Raw genomic sequence first — 21,874 nt, 5'->3', positions numbered from 1 at the left:
AAACCAAAGTGCTTTGTGGGGCATCAGAGTACAATTACTGTTGAATGGGTAGTGGCTTGAAGTCTGAAGTCTGGCTGGATTAAATAAAGGCAATGGGCATTCCATGTGTCTTTATACTCCATTCATTCATACATGTGCCAGCAAGGGAAGACTTGCCTCCAACATGGGCTGAATGAAATCTGCCTGCTCAGTCTCACTCCCTTACCTCAGAAGGCATCCATATGAACTGTAATAGTTAGCTCTCTGTATCCCTAGAACAGGAGTTAAACCAGCATAACTGATGTTGACTTTGCATTCTTAGGATTCAAGTATGGACTTCTTGAAACAGGAAATTTAACCCTATTTGTGTCTCTTCTTTCCTCCTCCCTTTCTAGCCAGTTTGTTCCATTCTTCTTAAGTCAATAACATTCTGTTCCACTGAGTCCTAATGGGTTGGTTTTTTGGGAGGGAGGGGCATGTGTCACTGGTAAACCTCAGGGTTTCCCCAAGTCTCCCGACACCTCCATCATGTGTCTAAGTGACGCTCGTTTGGCAACTCCTTCACAGCCAGTGTAAGACTTGAATCGGAAATAGAAGTACAATAATGAAAGGAAAAGTTACCATGGTGTAAGAGCTTCAAGGTAATTCAGTCATGATTCTTAGCCGTCAGTGAGAAGCATTTCCATGAAGTGGCCATAGAAGCATTGCTCATCCCTAGTGGTGGGAGGATAAGAACCCTTGACAGATTCTCAGAAATCTCCAAATGGCTATATGATTGAGGTAAGGCTGAATACACAGAGATCAGCATAATGAGGAAACAGCAAACCACCTTCTCCAGGGAAAAGAGATCTAATTGTCTATAAGAGGCAGCCAGGGCCTGAGACAAGCTGTATGGGATGATGTCCTGAATAATTCTGGTTAAAGACCTGCAGGTGGTCCCTGAGGAAAGACAGTAGAGAAGTTGAAAGCCAGATGCTGTGAGCCTCTGCTTAAACAAACCTGGGGGCAGTTCCTGAGGCATGTGGCTCAGCATTCCCAGATTAAGGCCTTCCTGAGGCAAAATTGGAAGACAAGAACCTGCTGATAAACATACTGGGGACTTTACAGCTGACTAAGTAGGACTTTGGACAAAAATATGAAAGAAAACAGAAAATTAGCTATTAAACTAATTGTGATACAACATTGTGCATAGTGTTATACAACAGTAGATCTCAGAAACCAGGATTTATTTATTTATTTATGGCTAGAACCTCTTATTGCTATCAATGTCTCTAATCATTTTTGCTAGGAAGTAAGTGAGTTCTTTAGTAAATGTCCTCATGCTTGCCACCTCAGTTTACAAGGAAACAGGTTGCATTAAGTCTTATTGAATCAGCTGAAATCATTTCTGAGAAGACATCTGTAAGATTGCACTGCCAGCTTCTTTGTTAGTTGGTTCAAGATGTACATTAGGTTTAGGATGTGGTTGGGCAATATCAGGGAGCAGGGAGAGAGTGTCTGAGAGAGTCTTAAGGCCAAATGGTAATAAATGACTGTATTATTTTTTAATCATATATGTTCACCTTGCGTCTTTCCCTTTCTTTATTCTCTCTTTTTTAAAAAATCTGTGTTTCTTCCTTCTATGCATTTTTGCTACCTTGCTACTCTGTTCTTATTCTTATTTAGTATTTGCTACTTTAGGACCAACAGCAGAACTTTTTGAAGTACTTGTGTAGGAAAAACCAATACTACCTTTGGACAAACACTTTCGCACAGTAGAACTATCAAGTCCAAAACTACAAAGTCCAATTTAACCTTCAGTTATGATGGTCAAAAAACACAAAGGAATCATCCATACCAATTTAAGAATAGTCTGTTTGAGTCTGTCAAAACCCATCTGGTCCAACTCCCTGTTCTCACAGTGGCCAATCAAATTCCCATAGGAAAGCCACAAACAGAACCCGAGAACAATAACACTCTCTCCATCTGCAATACTCAGCAACTGGTACTCAGACATTGAGGGATAACATAGAAGAAATAGAGCATAGTCATTAATAATTGTATTTCCAGTGGTCATTGGTAACCTTATTTCTAGTACAATAGCCTCCCATGGGGTAGGCAACATGACAGCTTTATGCATTTGAAGTCGAATCCACATCCATGCCTCCATAATTGCAAGTCCACAACAGGTTCCATCCTATTGCTGTGATCTCACACTTGTCTTCGTTGTTTTGAGTGACCTAAGCCGGAGTGGGCAATTGCATCTACTTAGCAAAAGCCTGTTAATCCCATTTGGTTATTTACAGGCAAGTGGCAACCCAGTGACTTATTGATATGCTTCAACGGAGGTACAGAAAACTAACCATATGCACCCAAGTTTGAAACTATCAGCCTTGCAAAAGCTGACATTTATCCCGAGGTCAGTTTAAACCCCTGCTTGTTTTTCATTATCTGAGCTCACCCAGCATGTCCTTATTTGGCATTTCCATGGAGTTCCATTGTTTCCACACTCAAACATTAGCTGGAGCACTCTGCATGAACAATACCCTTCCATCTGAGAGCACCATACCACACTCTGCAACTTAAAAGTGGCAAACTTTGTGGAATAAATGCTCAGGCTGTGCTGGCCTTTGAGTTTGTTACGGTTTTATCCTAGTTGTACTTTGTTTGCTGTCAATTAAGGCTACTTTTTCTGGAAGCTGTAAAAATTGAGGCAATGTTCCTGGGTTTCCTCCCTTCTTCACCCCTTCTCTTAACTTTGATGGATTTTCTTCCATAAAGTTATTCTTATTGGATAAAAGCATTTGGTAGACAATACTGTGCAGCTTTTGAATTACAGCGACTATATTAATGTCAGCAAAATATGCCAAACTGTCAAGCCATTTCGATAAATTGTTCATACCAACATTAGAAATGACACAACCCAGAGTGAGAGTTTCACCACGTAGAGGGTACTGTTTTGGCTCTCTGTCAAAGGCTTCATTCTTATGCAAATAACACACAGTTCTAGGTACTCCCTAGGAAGAGGAGATTGAAGACAGGAAATCGCCACAAGGACTGTTCCCACTTCCAAAGCAATTTAAAGATTCTCACAAGGCAAATCTTTTTTTTTTTTTTAAGTAGTATAAACACCGGCAATTGGGAAACACTGGCCTGCGAGTGCTCCAGTTGGAGAACAGCCTTTACCAAAGGTGTCATGGACTTTGAAGATGCTTGAACTCAATACGAAAGGGAGAAACATGCTAAGAGGAAGGCATATTTGGCAAACCCTCACCTTGATCAACTCCCATCCGGAAACCTATGTCCCCACTGTGGAAGGACGTGTGAATCCAGAATTGGCCTCCACAATCACTTATGGACACACTGTTAAGACTGTGTTCATGGAAGACAATCTTACTCAGCTTCAAGTGATCGCCAAAGAAGAAGAAGGTGTGGATGCACAGAGGCATAAATAAGCAAATTCCTTAGAGCGCTTCATTCGGAGGAAGGATGGCCACTTCATGTGTTAGCATCCTGCTTCAGGCAGAGCCCATGAGCAGAACTGCCAAAGCAGTCCATGCAGTTTAAACAGGCAAGCAGAACCAAAGACTGCTTCCAGTGGAACTGGGAGAAATTCAGACTGGATGTAGGCACTCAAATGCAGACTAGGACGTTACTCCAGCAACTGTCGGGAGCCAATTGAGAATGTTAAATACTCTTGGAATGGCTAAACCATCACCTTGGCCAATGCTCCAGGAAGCACATGACACCAAGGGATTTTATTTCACACTGAGAAGGGGGAGGGGTGGGAGAGAGAGAGAGAGAGAGAGAGAGAGAGAGAGAGAGAGAGAGAGAGAGAGATCTTCAGCTGGGTTCAATCTTCAGCATCGCCAGGACAGTGCTGGGAAAGATTCCTGACCTGAAACTCAGGCAAACGGCTGCCAGTCACTGAGAAATTTGGAATCAAAGGTCTGACTTGGTATAAGGCAACTTCCTATGTTCCTATATAGTATTGTGCTGTGATTTATTTACCTTTTTAATGTGAATGTACTGTACTTTCATTTACACAAGAGGGCTCCAGGATTCAAACCCTTCCAGGATTCCCAAGATATTAAATCTCTGAATGCAGAGCAAATGCATTTTGACTCTCATGCATATTCATGCCTAGCTTGTGCGTGGAAAGGAAGTTACAGTGCACTCCTTTTCTTCCAGCCCTTCCCTCCATAGCTGCCTATTCAAATAGTGGGGGGGGGGAGGGAGAGAGATTGTGTGTTGTTAATAATTGTGTAGAAGAGGAAATTTCAGCAGGAGAAAAAGCTTTACCTGCTAAACAGGGCTCTTTCATGGATGCAAAAGTACCAGCCCTTTGATCAGAACACAAAACATCCACATTTTGTAGGCACTTGTACAAAGATAGGTGAGGTTATTGGGTTCTGGTTTAAACTCATTCAAGGAAAAGGGGAGCGATTTATCATTCTTACCAGGCTGCCAAGAAAACAAAGGTGCATCCTTATTGTTTACTATCCCCCTTTCCAAGGGATGATAGGGTTCTCCTTTGAAGGTGAAAAAGAGCAGCAGGGCAACATTCAATTGCCTTTTCCCCCCTTCTTTTTTTTTGCAGTGAACCTTTAGAATCAACATCCCCACTGTAATTTTTAGTGCATCATTTTGTGCAGCTGGAATAGACACAGCTTCAGCAGGAGTCACACAGCTCATGCAATGGATGTGTCAGGTTCTCTCACACTCTGATCTACTGTGCACAAGCACAGCAGGCAATTGATAAAAGTGGCCTGTCAGAGTGAGACAGATGAGAAGGCATTTCATTTTCAAACCTTCTCCCTGGCTAATGATAAGAAACAAGAAAAAACATAGAGGACATAATTCAGGAATTTACTGGGTCCCTTTTTCTTTCTTCTTCTTCCTCTAATTCAGTACATCGTTGTATGTCAGGAGTGGAGAACCTTTTTTTCCAGCTTTTTCTCTGAGCATTTTTCAGGGCCCACAGGCTGAGATGAGCCGAGCCAGAGGCAAAAGCGGGTGGGGCAACGAATGTGAATTTTCTCCTTGTACAGTAGGCTAACATGTACTCAGACACACCTTCTCCCATCCAGACAAACAAGTAACATTAGCAGAGTTCAAGGACACATCTCAGCCAGGGGGGAGCAGTCAAAGGGGATGATGGGAAGCAAGGGTGGGGCTGGGAAGGGATGCCACATGAGGAGAGTCCTAAGAGAAATTCCTATTTGGGCACTGGGCCTTAAGTTCCCTGGGAAGATGGGTTGGTTGTGAAAACACTCTGGGAATTGTAGCTCTGTGAGGGGAACAGGGCTCTCCTAGCAACTCTCTGTATAGTTAAAGCTATGGTTTTCCCAGTAGTGATGTATGGAAGTGAGAGCTGGACCATAAAGAAGGCTGATCGCCGAAGAAATGATGCTTTTGAATTATGGTGTTGGAGGAGACTCTTGAGAGTCATGTGGACTGCAAGAAGATCAAACTGATCCATTCTGAAGGAAATCAGCCCTGAGTGCTCACTGGAAGGACAGATCGTGAAGCTGAGGCTCCAATACTTTGGCCACCTCATGAGAAGAGAAGACTCCCTGGAAAAGACCCTGATGTTGGGAAAGATTTAGGGCACAAGGAGAAGGGGATGACAAAGGATGAGATGGTTGGACAGTGTTCTCGAAGCTACCAGCATGAGTTTGACCAAACTGCAGGAGGCAGTGGAAGACAAGAGTGCCTGGCATGCTCTGGTCCATGGGGTCATGAAGAGTCGGACATGACTAAACGACTAAACAACAAAGCAACTCTCAGCAACCTTAACAAATTGTGATTCCCAGGATTCTTTGGAGGGGTGTGTGTAACATGGCTATTTAAGGGCGTGCGGTGCTGGCTTTCATTCCACAGTGCAGATGACCACATGGCATGGGTTTCTACACAGAAAGAGAAATACCCTGCTCTATTCAGGCAAGTAAGAGGCAATATCACAGTTAAGGATATGTTTTAGCCAAGCAAAGTTTTTGAGGAGGGTATGGAGCATTGGCCACAGAGTGTTGTGGCTTAGGGAGAGGGGCATGTCATGAGGAGGGGGCACAGCTCCTAGGGAAAATCCCGCAGGTATATGTTAATAATAATAATAATAATAATAATAATAATAATAATAATAATAATATTTTATTTATACCCCGCCCATCTAGCTGGGTTTCCCCAGCCACTCTGGGCGGCTCCAAACTGAATGTTAAAAACACAAATACAGCATTAAACATTAAAAACTTCCCTAAACAGGGCTGCCTGCAGATGTCTTTTACAAGTAAGATAGTTGCTTATTTCCTTAACATCTCCTGGAAGGACGTTCCACCAATACCGAGAAGGCTCTCTGCCTGGTTCCCTGTAACTTCAATTCTCACAGTGATGGAACCACCAGAAGGCCCTCGGCGCTGGACCTCAGTGTCCGGGCTGAACGATGGGGGTGGAGATGCTCCTTCAGGTATACAGGACCGAGGCTGTTTAGGGCTTTAAAGGTCAGCAACAACACTTTGAATTGTGCTCAGAAAGGTACTGGGCACTTTGTTTCCTACACACCTTTATCGGGTGTTTGGGAATCCTCTCCATAGGAACATAGAAATATGCTTTATACAGAGCCAGACCATCAGACCAACAAGCTCAGTATCAGCTACACTGGTTGGCAGTGACTTCCAAGGTTTCAGACTGGGGATATTCCCAGCCCTACCTGGACAAGCCAGGGAGTGGACCCAGGACCTTCTGCCTGAAAAGCAGGTGGTCTACCACTCTGCTATTGCCTGATTAAAGGCAGTTCAGAAATATCTGAAGCAAACAAGCAAAATGCAGACGTTCTAAAGATCCCGTCGCACAGAGTTTGGCAAATCTTCCACCCTGAGCCCTGTTTATACATATGGAAAAACTTTTGCAGCATTTCCACTCCTCATCAAGGAGACTACTGCACTAGAGATTATTGGCAATTCTAGACAGTTCTGCTATTTATTCTGAGGCTATAATTCAATTAACACTAAAAAGAACAGAACATACCAAACTTGGGCTGCTCTAATTGCTAGAAAACTAATTGATTATACCCAAGAAATGATATGTACTGGACAGATTAATTTATCCCTCAGGCTACATGCCGACATCATTAATGTCATCTCCAATTCTCGGTTGTAAAATGTAATGTAATCTGTGGATCATTGTGTTATATAAAATGGAAATCAGATTATTGCCATTCCAAAACTTTGATCGCTTTACGGGAAAATCTTCATTTTTCCAGTATTCTGTGTTGGCAATGGAACATGAAGAAGAGTTAATGAAATCAACATATTCATTACCCATTCTTTGCAACAACTGAGAAAAGATAATATACTTTGCTATTTTTCTCTTTTCATTTTGCCTCTGAGAAATTATGGAGTCATCTGTTGTGGAGATATATAGACAGGGTTCGGATTGTTGGTGTGTGTGTTTTTTCTTCAGAAAAAATAGAAAAAAGGAAAATGTGTGATTGGAATTTTGTATGAGTGCTTCATGATTTTAATTTAATTTTATCTCATTTGTTTTTGTTGCCCTTGTGGAGAAAACAGCTTTCTTTGGGTGAACATTCTGAAAGTAGTTCATTTGAATGTAGATAGGAAACAATTGCCTAAGGCTGCAATCCAGCTCACACATACCTGGGAGTAAGCTCCAGTGAAGTCAATGAGAGTAGACAAGTAGAGGTTTGTGCTGTGAAACACAGTATTGGTTACGTTTCAATATAGTGCTAAATGTAAAGGTAAAGGTAAAGGTACCCCTGCCCGTACGGGCCAGTCTTGACAGACTCTGGGATTGTGCGCCCATCTCACTTAAGAGGCCAGGGGCCAGCGCTGTCCGGAGACACTTCCGGGTCACGTGGCCAGCGTGACATCGCTGCTCTGGCCAGAGCCAGAGCCGCACACGGAAACACCGTTTACCTTCCTGCTGGTAAGCGGTCCCTATTTATCTACTTGCACCCGGAGGTGCTTTCGAACTGCTAGGTTGGCAGGCGCTGGGACCGAGCAGCGGGAGTGCACCCCGCCGCAGGGATTCGAACCGCCGACCTTTCGATCGGCAAGCCCTAGGCGCTGAGGCTTTTACCCACAGCGCCACCTGCGTCCTGTGCTAAATGTACTTGCACACAAATAGTACAATGGGTTTAAGCAGGGGTAGCTAAGATGGTGCCTTCTTTAAGTTGCTGGACTACAGTTGCCATCAACCTTGAACATTTTCCATACTGGCTGGGGCTGATGGGAGTTGTAGTCCAACAATATCTGGAAGCCATCATGTTGGAGAGATTTACAGCAATGTTTCAGCAAAACCAGCATAAGTAACATAGTTCGCATTTTCTCGTCCTCCTCCTGACCAAGAAAGTTTCAATTCAACACTCTTCAGGATTAGCAATGACAACAGTGCTCCCACTGTTGCCAAGAACATTAGATGGATCAGGGCAACGGTCTATTTAGACCTATATTCTGCTCCCATGATGATCAACCAAATACCTATGTAGAGCAGATGTTCCCCAGCAACATCCTCTTATACAGTCGTACCTTGGAAATTGAATGGAATCCATTCTGAAAGTCTGTTTGACTTCCAAAACATTTGAAAACCAAAGCCAAAACCAATCAGAAGCTGCAGAAGCCCCGTTGGACGTTTCAATACCCAAAGACGTTTGGCTTCCAAAAGAACGTTCGAGAACCGGAACAGTCACTTCCGGGTTTCAATCGTTCGGGAGCCAAAATGTTCGAGAACTAGGCTGTTTGATTTCCAAGGTACGACTATACTGGAAGTAATACATGCAATTGCACCTTGAATTATTTGATTCCCTTTTTATAATCACCCAAGCCACTATATCTATAGCAGGGAAATGTTTTTAGCCTGAAAGTCGCATTTCTTTGTGGGCACTTATTCAAAGAAATGGGCAGGGCTGGATGCAAAAGCATGCAAAACAATGATATGAATCTTACCTTTGTTCAGTAGTTACATTCCAGTCATGCAAAAAGTCAGATTTCTACAAGAACTAAAACCCAATGCTCTTCCAGATAAGCCAGAGGACATCACATTTCATGGACAGTTGCCTATGGGAAGACCACAAACAGAACATGAGGGCAACAGCATTCCTCTGCTAGTGGTTCCTGGCAACTGGGGGGTATTGTATAACAATAATGGCTAATAGCCTTTGAGAGCCATGGCCTTCAATAATTCATCTATAGATTATTAGAGGTTTCACATTATTGCAACAGAACAATACAGTCCTTTCTTTCCACTCCCCTTTCCCAGCTTCCCCTCCCCTTCCCACTCCCCTTTCCCAGCATGTTCACCTCTCATATCCAGTTGTTTAGCATGCTATACAGTGTTCAGGTTTGCAGGCTCAGAAAAGAGTTAGGACAAATGAGTGTCGGTGTTCTGCTGGAATCCCAGATTGATATTCATTAAACTGGGGGAGTTTCCATTGCTGCATTGAGCCTCTCACTGCTTCTGCAGCAATTACTTGGTGAAGAGTTGCAAAGGAGCACTCCAAATCTCTTGGAGACTTGAATTATGATGTAGGTTATAGAGTAGAATTTTCTCATGGGCTGCTAGTGGCAAGAGGTCTGCTTTCGAGTTTTCTGTGCTTGGGGTAGTCTAGGCTTTCCAGTGCTGAAGGATTATTCATTTTTCTGCCAGTGTAGCTAAGTGATATCATACCTCCTGTCCTTTTGGTAACCTCCTATGTATTGATTATTGTGTTGAGAATTTGTCCAGAACAGGGATTTGTCCAGAACCAGGTTCATTAAAGCCTGTACAGTCATACCTCATGTTGTGTCCGCTTCAGAGCCAGTGTGGTGTAGTGGTTAAGAGCGGTAGTCTCGTAATCTGGGGAATCGGGTTCGCGTCTCCGCTCCTCCACATGCAGCTGCTGGGTGACCTTGGGCCAGTCACACGTCTTTGAAGTCTCTCAGCCCCACTCACCTCACAGAGTGTTTGTTGTGGAGGAAAAATGGAAAGGAGAATGTTAGGCACTTTGAGACTCCTTCAGGTAGTGATAAAGCAGGATATCAAATCCAAACTCTTCTCTTCTTTTTCTTCTTTTCAAGTTGCATCCTGAGGTAATCCAGAAGTACTGGAACGGTTTTCACTCACGCATGCGCAGAAGCGCTAAATCACGCCGTGCGTGTGTGCAGACGCAGCGCTTCTGGATGTGAACGCTTCAAGTTGCAGACGTGCCTCCATGACAGATTACATCTGCAACTCGAGGTTCCACTGTACTTCCTTCCAGAACAGTTGGAATACTGGTAGCTAGGCTTGTTTGTGGTTGTTGGCATCTCCAGTAGTCATTTGCGGGTGTGATGTTCCTGTAGTTAAGGCATGTTGCTGTCCAGTAGGCTCAGAGAAGTGTTTTCTGTTGAATTAATCTCAGTCTAGCTTTTAAAGGGTGCCTAGCTTTTAAAGACATCCAAGATGGTGTTCATCACCACATCTTAAGGTACCAAATCCCACTGGTTAACTATGTGCTGCATGGAATTTTGAAGTCAGAAATTATTCAGAAACTATGTCCTCTGCATTACAAAAGATCACCATGGGTGGACAAGCAGTCTTCCAACTGCTCTTCTCACTGAGGAACTACCAAGAAGCTATCAAGGAACACCTCATTTGAAAGACACTAGTAACTCATATTTGATAGGCTCTGATCAATGGTATGCACTGGCATCCAGCATTGTATTTGATAGCTGACAAGTAATGGTATTATTATGCGTGCATGGAGGCACACACACACACCACAGCTACCCCCACCTCAAGCTCCCCATGGACTGATAGCTATCTCATTTAAATGCAAAGGTAGGGATTCAATGTTGCACTAATTTAAAGTCACTTAGCAGTGTACTACTTGCACTGGTGGAATGGCTTGCACAGGAGAAGGCACAGGAAGCCACTGTGGTTCTTGTTGGTATAGTATAGTATAGTCCCAATACTTACTGTTGCACAAGCTTCCCCTAGGGCAGATGCTGCACCACATTTCATATTACATAACCTTTATTTTCATCCTTTTGCGAGTGCAACAGCCCTTTCACTGCTGTGAGGGTAGACTGAATCCAGATTCTCAGGTATCTTCTAGCCATGAGCTCCCATCAGCTGGCCATTCTGGGCTATTAACCAGCAATCTGCCTGACAAAGGAATGGATTGGCTCATAGCCATAACAGGTTTTGGTCTTGCAGCATCTGATAAATGACATGCAATTATACTTTGGCAACTGAGCGTTTGTGAGATTTTGAAGTCTGATGATCAACCGATACCAGCAAGGCTAAGGTCGCAATACTATACGTAATTTTCTGGCATTGAATATAATGGTGATCATTGAGTAGACATGTAGTGTTGGCATACACAGTGAAGAGTTCAAATTAGGAATTTTTTTTTGGGGGGGGGTTAATGCATACCTAACATTTTAATATGAATTTTGCCTCAGCACCCCTCATTCATTCAAAAATCTGAATGGTGAAACTGGTAAATCTGGAAATCTTAAAATGTCAGCTAATGTACTTTTCAGCTTTACATGTCATTTCCATTTCCCTGTGTTGGCTATATTTACCTGGACTGTCAAGTAAGCTTTTAGCAAACACCAGCGCCCATGTGCATGCTTTTTGCAAGGGCAATGAGTTGCACATTACCATATAAATCTGTTGTTCTCAGAAACTCATTAAGTTGCAAATCTCATCATTACTCAACTTCCAATAAGTGGCATTTGATTTGTAACATTTTAACCATTCTAATATAGGACGGGAATTATAACAATCAAATCTGTTTGCTCCCCGCTCCTCCCCAGCCGCCCTTTTTTGTCATTGTGATCCTTGTAGAGAAATTATGGAAAGAACAGAAAATGTAATTTTAATTAATAAGAAAACACTGGTTCATAATTTGTAGCTATTCACAGTGTATATTTTGCAGTTTGCAGGTCTCTGCTGCAAACAGGACTTGAAAGCTCCAGCAAGAGGAATCAAGGATCCATTGATTAACCTCGTGCTGTTCTGCCACACTTGTTACCCATGCAGGAAAGTTGTTCCTCTTGCCAACAGCTTCTGTCCTAGAAAAAAAAATATTAATATTCATTAGAACTGCCATAGCTGTCTAGCAAAATTAATCAGTACATCATAATTAGCTAGGGCTTTGCACATTTTTAGCACACGTCTTAATCATTCTTAGAAAGTGATCTAAAGAATTTAGAAAATGGGAAAGGGGACTAGCTAAGCTCTTTTTATAGCAAGGGGGTTATCTTGTGGAACAAACAGACTGTCCAGATTCCTATATTTAAGAGCCTCTTCCCAAGCTTCTTTCACAATCTGCAGCAAAGAAGAAGTCAGCTAGGACTATGAAAAATGGAAGGGGCTTGATGTGAATTTTAGGGACTGTGAGGCACCAGGCAGTATAATGAGTAACACTGGCGTCTCTCTCTTCGGCCTTAGAATTAGTCCATCTCTACAGCAGGTGGTCTGTGGACAAAGAGATAAATGAGCAAATGAGACACAAACTTTGGGAAGTCATACTTAGAGTAGATCTGTAGAAGTGATGCAGCACATAGGTAAACAGAAGGTAATTATTCACACAGTGCATAATTACGCTGAGGCTTTTACAAGATCTTGTGATGGCCACCATCTTGGGTGGCTTAAAAAAAGAGGATTAGGCGATCCCATGAAGGATAACGCAACCAGTGGCTCCTAGCCATGATGCATATGTTGTCTCTTCACTATTGGAGGCCTGTCTGAATACCAGTGGAGAGAGTGATGTTGGACTCACATCCTGCTTTGGGCCTACCTACTAGCCACAGTGAAAACAGAGGCTGGACTAGATTGTCATTTAGCATGATCCAACACAGCTGTTCTTATAGAATCAGTGAACTTCACTTGGTCTATTAATTTCATTGGGTCTGTTCAGAATATGACTTAACATTGGACATTGCCCCATAATAATAATATTCCACTCTTCTAGTAGTACCTGGAAGAGAACACAACATAAATCACAAAACCATATAATGTTGTTTTTGTTGTTTTGTTTTATTACCCACCCTTCGCCATAAGGTCCCTGGACAAGTCACAACAATTTAGAAATACAATACTAAAACTAAATTAAAGCAAATTAATAAACATAAAGAACAAATAAACAATTTCTATAACCAAAGCAAAACCAGCACTTTGAAACAATGATGCTTCACTGAAATGGCTCAGCAATGTTCCTCCAAGGAGAGCACAACCTCACTCCAAACTAGTGTTCAGATCACTCGAAGAATAGCTCTGGATTAAATTTCTCTTGGCTTAAAGTTAGTTAATTCCCCGTTCACTCTTAAACTGACTCCAGACACCAGTCTATCACTTCCACAGCCCTTCTGGGATCAAGCAAAGGGAATGAGAGGCAGAGCTGTTCATCATCTGCACACTGGTGACATGTAAGCCCAAACCTCTGCCTGACCTCATCCATCAGTTTCCTGCAGGTATTAAAAAGCGCAGAATTCATATAAGGGATCGTGATATCTAGAGATACTCCATTTAGTTCTGAAGCAGAGACCATGTTTATTTATTCACAGAGATATTTATAAACCTCCAATTCATTAAAAACATCAATTTAATAAAAACATTAGAGCATCATGAAACAATTAAATCACAAAATTATGAAATATTTATTAAAAAACAAACAAACACAGAACAAATGACCAACACTGAATCACATTAATTCTCTAAAAATGCTTGGTGAGATGAATATGTTTTCACCAAGCAATGAAATAACAAGACTGTAGGTACCTTTCTCGTTTCCATAGGAAACCTGAATGAATATCAGGTTACTGTGGGGCAGTCACTCCTTCCATATCATCATCATCATCATCATCATCATCATCATCATCATCCAATACCTCATGTTGAATTGAGGGAGGCCTTGTTTGTGACATCACCACCCTGAACCATTTGACTCTGGATGAATGGGTGAGTCAGGCAGGCTGCAAAAGGATATCTGTCCCTTTCTTGTGGGTCCATTACCCCTGAGAGGCTGATTTGAGGAAACGCCCTTCATTCACCAATATTCTTTACAATTCTTTATTCATCTGCTTTAGGTGCTGCATCTTCCTGATTTGAATAGAGCAGAATAGGATAGAGAGGAAGAGAAACCCTACTCCAAGGTTAATGTGGTTTTGGGAGAGAAATTTCTACTCAGCCCCTGGATTAGGCCTATACTGAAAACAAAGGAAAGTGGGTAGGTGCTGAGTTGCCTGAAAGTGTAGGTTAAAGGTAGATCTTCTGGCTTGTATGTTCCCTCTCATGGGTTGCTGTGTCATGAGGATGAGAGGCCAGACCTGACCATGGGTAAGCATGAGTTCCTGGAGCGGAGCCTCAGCTGACCATCTCAACAAATGGAGAGGTCCATACTTGAGTAAGCAGTCCCTTGGATATCCTGGTCCCAAACTATACCCAAGAAAGGTATGGAGAACCTGTGGCCCTCCAGATGCTGTTGACTGCCAACTACCATCCATCCATGAACTTCAGCCATGTTGGCCAGAGTTGATAGGAGTTGGAATCAAACAATATCTGCAGGATCAAGTTTCCCCACACTAGTTTAGAGCTTTATAAGTCATTGCTAGAACTGTGAATTGCACCCAGAAACAAACTGGAAACCATGGAAGATCTTCAAACACATATGTTCAGGGCAACAAGTCCCGGTTAGCAAGATGGCCAGCTGTGGCTTCCAAGTGCTTTTCAAGGTATGAATGGAAGTTGAGCAGCAGCAGTATTATGTGAATTGTTCTGCAATGATGTGACTACTGTTTGGTTAACAATAAGCAGGTTGCTCTGATCTGAAATGCCTTTGCGTCCTTTGATGTTTAGTAGGGCAATTTAATGTTAATTTTAGCTAATTTTAGCAGGGCAACAAGAAGCTGCTGGCACATGTCTCCAGCATCTATGGATCTGTTATGACAACTGAATCATTTAGTTAATTTAACAATTTGAATTCATGCAACTTATTATTGCATTAAAATCATTGTAATTTACTCTCCAATAGGGCTCGACGTGGATCTCTCTCATCTAGCTATTTTTCAATAATTTTAGTTGACTGTTTGAGGCTGCTTCTGTACAGAGAAAACAAACATTTGTGTGTGTGTTTTTTACAAAAACACACCACACCATCCCATTTAATTGAGCAACTGCAGTGCACTAACACTAGACAAGCTGAGGAGTCAGAAAGGAAAATGTATGCTAATGAAACCTAATCCATAATAATGAGGTGGTGTTTGCTGCCTCATTAGTATTCATTCTCCCAGGATCCCTTGCATTCTATTTACCTCCTCTTTAGGCTTTCCTTAACTTAAAATGCAAGAATGTTCAGTTTTGCAAAAATGCACAGTGCACTATTTTCTACTTTATAAATAACATGCATCCCCTCAGAGTGTGACAACTTCTTGTTTGGTCACCTCATTCACGACAGCTGTCACCAAAGGCTAGTCTGTGTTCTTTTCTGGATGCTTTCTTTTGTGTTTAGAAATCCTTTTCAGGTAATTGCATACAGTACATTCAATTAATGCAGGAAGCATTCAAGGGGGGTAGAGAGCTTACGGTCTCAAACTGTTGTTTGAAATTGTTTAGCTTGGATGTGTTCCTGCCCAAATTTCCCCTCCGCTTTCAGTCCCCATGAACGTGAGGTGCAGTTCTCTTTTCTCCAGGTAGAAAAGCAGGGTGTCAAGTGAAGGATAAGACTATGAATGGTTATTAGTAATGAGGACTATATTATTGCCAATGCCAGAGGTGATGTGAATACCAGCTGTTGTGGATTATGAGTGAAAGATAGCTATTACAGAGCTTCCAGGTTTCCCTATTTTCCAGGGACAGTCCTGGATTTACAGAAGCCGTCCCAGTTTCTGATTTGATGCGAGAATGTCCAACTTTTTCTGAGTACATCCATATTTTCGTTGGAGAAACGTTGGAGGGTATGGAGTTATGCAACCCCTGAGCCAAGGAGATAAGTAACTATACAACCTTTAGAAGATGTCTTAAGGCAGCTCTGTATAAGGTAGTTTTTAATGTTTTATTATGTTTTCATATACGTTGGAAGCTGTCCAGAGTGGCTGGGGAAACCCAGTTGGATAAGCGGGTTATAAATAATAGAATGATTACTGATATTTTTAATGGAAAAGAATGTCCCTATTTTCACCAGAGAAATGTTGGAGGGTATGCTATTATGTTCCTACTGTGCTTCCCATATGCATCTGGTTGGACACGGTGAAAATGGGATGTCAAACTAGATAGGCCTTTGGTCCAGTCCAGCAGGGGGTTTTTATATAAGGATCCCTCTGATACCTTCCATCTCCAACACAGATTTGATGTTAGTTTATAAATTTTAGCCAGTTTTACAGGGGTTAAGTACCCCCTGTAAAACATCTTCATGGTGTTTTCTTTGATAGTAATGCATGCGGTGAAATTAGTATCTGATTTCCAAAGTTTTTCCCAATGATCTAATGAAATTGCGTATCCAAAATCCTGTCCCCGCTTGATCATTACTTCTTTAATTGGTTCATCTTTGAGTTCCCATTCAAGTAATAAATTATACATTTTTGATTGATTTTTGGGGGGGAATGTTCAAAAGTTCCATCTGCATCTTTTTATTTTATTTTTTGTCTTTCCTCCTTGCCTTGCCATCACCCTGGATGCTTCGAGTACTTGGGTCATGTAAAATATAGTAATTTCTGATATGGCTATTGTGGCAAAGTGATTCCCCTCCCCCCCAATACAGCTCCTTGCCAATGGCATAAGGGACCCTAGGTACATCTCTGATTGCAGATGGGTCATATAATATATACATTTTAATGCATACTTTGCCCCAGTATCTGCATTTTGTACACATTATCGGGCTTGCAAAATTTGGACAATTGCATGTTTCAAAAGATAGCCATGCTTCAGTTTGCATTCCCAGCCACTCAGAAATTGTGAATTAGGTTGACTTGCCTTTAGATGTGAATTATATTGAATTTCTTCCCCATCCCCAGGAGTGGAGGGGATATTTGCTGTCCCCTCATCACCAGAAGCTAATAGCCATCAGCTATTAAAGACCAGGTCATGGACGCAATTTCTTTAGCTAGTTATTATGCCATTTTCGGAGACGGCTCTCTCTTCTTTTTGAGATGACAAAACAGAATTCCTGTTGCCGTTTTATTCCAACTGGCTGGAATGTATGGGTTTTAAGACACAGACCCAACTCTTTCAGATACCATTGAAAACTGCAGGTGTTTTATTTGACGGGTTCAGCAAATGGATGAGCAGTATACTTTTCTGCATAAGTAAACAACATCTAGCTATAGAAAGAGTGGGAACAAATCCATCCATGCTCCTACCAGTTCAGAGCAAAAGCTTGGGAATAGTAGAACTGTAGCAGATTTATTTTCCTGTCACTGGCTTTGACCCCAGTATTTGAATGCTCTGGAGTTTAGCAGTAATACTCTAAAAAAACATTCCTAAGACAGTATGTCTATCGGCAAAGGGAAATAGATACACTTGTTAGGTGAACAAGGGGGTCATGGTAGGAGATCAGAGAAGATACACTGGGCTCATGTGTACCTTCCTACTATCAATGGAGGGTCTGGTCCAGGCTTGCTTATTTTCCTGGATGGAAAGAATATCCTGCTGGTATGTGGGTGTTAGTTGTTCTAGTGGGGACCCATGCTCCCATTATCCCTTGACAGGGAAATGGTGGACCTGTAAAAGGGTAAAAAAAGTATTGGGAAATAATCCATAATGAATTGAAAAATAAATAAATTTAAAAGTACTTTTCCAAAACAAAAACAAAAACCAGAGTCCTTTTTGTTGGGGATAATTCAAAGGGAAATTCCCAGGTGTCAAAAAAGATTATTTATGTATGCCTACTACTGTGGCCTGTGTTTTGTTAGCCCAAAAATGGAAAACGAGCGAGGTCCCAACTAAAGAAGAATGGCAACTTAAACTGATGGAATATGCGCAGCTTGCAGACTTAACATATAGAATAAGAGAACAAAAAGAACATATGTTTAGAGAAGACTAGAAAATGTTTATTGAGTATATGGGGGGAAATTGTGTTCACTTGAAAATGTTGGCAGCATTAAGATAAATTCAACAGTGTAAATAAGTTTTCATGGATGTAATAATGGAATACTGAATGGTTTAGTTTATGTAAAATATGCAGGGATGTATGGTATGCAAAATGAGCCATAGAAAGAGAAGAAGGGAAGTCATTGATAATTGAATGATGTTTAAATGAGTATTCTAAATTGTAAAACAGAAAATTTAATAAAAATAAGAGAGGGGGGGATGTAGACATGCTAGGGTCAAGCTCCTTGGGGGAAGAGTTCCACTTGGGTGCATGATGCTACCTTATGCTGCGTCAGACCATGGGGAAGGGCCATAGCTTGGGGGTAGAGCATCTGCTTTTCATGCAGAAGGTCCCAGGTTCAATCCTCAACATCTCCAGGTAGGGATGGTACTCTCCCCTGACACAAACCCTGGAGATCCACTGCCAGTCAGTGTGGTCAGTAGTGAACTAGAATAATCAAGGATCTGACTCAGTCTAACGCATCTTCCCATGTTTCTATGCCCATGTAGTTCAGTAGGGGGTTCCAAAATGTAGTCCAGGAACCACCAGTGGTCCACAAGTTTCGTTCAGGTGGTCCACAGCGGGTCTGTAAAAATGCACTTCTAAATCCTTCAGTATCTGGCAGAGCACATTATAATTGCTACAACAGGCAGAAGAAGAAAAATACTAAGTGGTCTGCCAAGATCCTTGTCAATTTTCAAGTGGTCCGTGGTGAAAAACATTTGGGAACCACTGGGGTATGCTAATTGGCAACAGCTCTCAAGGGTTTCAGGAAGGGATTTCTCCCAGCTGTACCTAGAGATGCCAAGGATTGAATGTGGGGCCTTGTATGGAAAGCCTGTGCTGCTCTACCACTGAGTGTGTGTGTGGTGTGTGTGTGTGTGTGAGAGAGAGAGAGAAACAGCGCACTTCAAGTTAGTGTCTCGGCTTCCATGCTTCTTCAGCTGTCTTAGATTTCAAGAACCCTGGACCAACCCTTTTTCTCTCTTCTCCTAATCTAGAGCTACCTGAACCAGTTTAACCAGGGCCAGGAGGAGTCCAGCAAACAAAAGGACAGGTGATAGGTAGACTCTTTTCTTACATGCAGACTGGAGGAAAACTGGAAGAAAATGGATGTTTTACCAACTAAATAGGCACAGAAGGAGGTTTGGCAAAACAAAATCGGTGCACCTCAAGAATGGCTTTACTTTCCTCTTTGAAAGTTAATGAATGAAGAGATGAAAATGACCATGGAATTTAAAACTGATGGACCAAAGTCCTTATCAGTAGATGTCATCCTTGCCATTCTTCTAAGGAATATAACCCACAAGCAAGATGTGTTACGTATGCCTGTTCACAGATTCTAGCTTCTGGTGTTAAACAGTTTAAATCTACTAGAAGACAAACCATCAATTTTCTTGAAAAGCTGTTGCCTTGAATCCAATTCATGCATTCATCTCTAGTAATGATGCAACCTTTGTGAGAGGGGTATACCAGCTTCTTCAGGTGAGGTGAGGTGTTAATCTAAAAACATCACCAAATGAAAGCCAGTTTAGCGAGAATGCAAGTTTTCCAGTCTATGGTGATGCTCCATCATTTTTCTGAGACTGGAATCCATACGTGCCACTAATGACTGTATAAAGAATGAAAACACACACAACCCCCACACCCACTCCATTCAAACTGTGCCCATTATAAGGAGGCACAAGGAGAGGGGGAGATTTTAGGGAAGAAAACAAAACAAATGTGACAATTTCTTTCGCAAACTTCTTCATGCTGGCATAATCTGATTGAGAACTTGCCCGCCCCCATCCTCCAATTATTTCAGCTTCAGGCGATTAATGCAGGCTATTTCCAAATCACACTGTAAATCAATGCGTCTATGTCCTACCCCAGCAAGGCAGCCCAGAAAGCTACCATGGTCAACAGTATCAAAAGTCACCAAGAGATCCAGCAGAACCAACAGGGACACACTCTCCCCATCTAGTTCCCTGCTCAAGTCATCTCTGTCCCACAACCAGGCTTGAAATGGATCTACATGAGCAGTTTCCTCCAGAAACACCTCAAATTGAGATGCCCCCAAAAGAGAAACTGGAGACTGGCCAATAATTATCCAATAAAGTGGGAGGGCTTTTTCAATTGAGGTATTATTACTGCATTCCTTGGGACGCGGGTGGCACTGTGGGTTAAACCACTGAGCCTAGGACCTGCAGATCAGAAGGTCGGTGGTTTGAATCCCCACGACGGGGTGAGCTGCCGTTGCTCGGTCCCTGCTCCTGCCAACCTAGCAGTTCGAAAGCACGTCAAAGTGCAAGTAGATAAATAGGTACCACTCCGGCGGGAAGGTAAATGGCATTTCCGTGCGCTTCTCTGGTTCACCAGAAGCGGCTTAGTCATGCTGGCCACATGACCCGGAAGCTGAAAACTGGCTCCTTCAGCCAGTAAAGCGAGATGAGCGCCGCAACCCCAGAGTCGGTCACGACTGGACCTAATGGTCAGGCATACCTTTACCCTTTACCTACTGCCTTCTTTAAGTTTGCTGGAATCCTACTTTGTGTAAAGAGGCATTGGCATTTATGCACTCAGCCAGTCCCCATGGGCCTGTTTTATGAGGCAGGAAGGGCAAGGATCTGGCACACACATGTCTACATCCTCTAAAGAATACCGTCTACAGAGACTAAAGAATACCATCTACAAAGTAGGCTGCAAGAGTTGTGCTTTGTGAGTACATTCCAGGAGAAACAGGTAAAGGTGCCTTTGACGAGGTGTCTTATACAGCTTCAACTCAACAAAGCCGAATGTTGGCAGAATGCCAAACTAGAACCTGACAATGCGGGGGGGGGGGGCAATGGTGAGGAAGGAGATAATAAGGTTCAGCCATTCAGAAATATTATGCCGCATGTAAATGAAAGAAGAATGGACTCCCAAAGGATCGAGATAGCCAAGCAAAATAGCTTGCCACACTGAAAGCAGCTAACTCACAGCCGTCTGGCTGAGAGCGTGAGATTAAAAAAAAAAAACCCTAATGAAAGAAAACAAGCTAATTAGATGCAGAATGGAAGATCTTAACGAGGAGCATAGGCAGGTAGTTGCCGGTTACCAAAGACAACCGCATGCAGGGTGGTTGGGTGGGGGTTAAAGCGTTGACCTTCAATCCCACGTCCAAATCCAAAAGCCCAAAACACAGCTCATTAATAACAAAGTCTCTGATGAAATCATATTCTATAGCCACCTTCCCCCCACCTCCCGACTAATGTGGGTTGTTCCCATTTCTAATAGAGCAATGGTGTTTTCGGGTTAAATAAAACAACAACAGATAGCAAGAAAACCCCATAACGGTTCAAGTGAACATCTGAGGTTTGAGTTGACATCAAATATAAGCATCTATGAGGTAAAAGTGCCATCTTGTGGCTACTTCATAAAGAGCAATTGTGAACATATTTCCCTGTCTGTTTCACCTGTGTCGTTTTTTGTACGCTTATGAAGCTGTCCTCCACAGGGCTAGCACCACGACTTGAAACCCTTGGGCAAATGCTAATAGATTCCGGCAGGGCGCACCATGGTTAATGCTGAGCTGGGTCTGGGCCTCTGTTTCATGTTTCTGTTGTCAGGGGAATTGGAAGAATAGCTGTGTGGGCTACACCAGGCGCATGGTTCCAGTGCTCATGTCAAGGATCTCGTTGATGCATGCTTGCTGTTCCTGCGGCTGAAAGCAGACCAGCCACAGCTCTGACAGGAGTGCTGGGTCTGTAAGACTGGACATGCAACTGCCGCTTTTATTTCTCCCATAACTACATTACACATTCCATTGCACTGTGGAGAATTAAAATGGCTGCACTAGCAAGCCCAACTGCATGGGCTTCGACAGCA

Source organism: Podarcis cretensis (assembly GCF_951804945.1).
Source record: "Podarcis cretensis genome assembly, chromosome: 5".
Lineage (NCBI taxonomy): Eukaryota > Metazoa > Chordata > Lepidosauria > Squamata > Lacertidae > Podarcis > Podarcis cretensis.
This window is presented reverse-complemented; position numbering follows the sequence as displayed.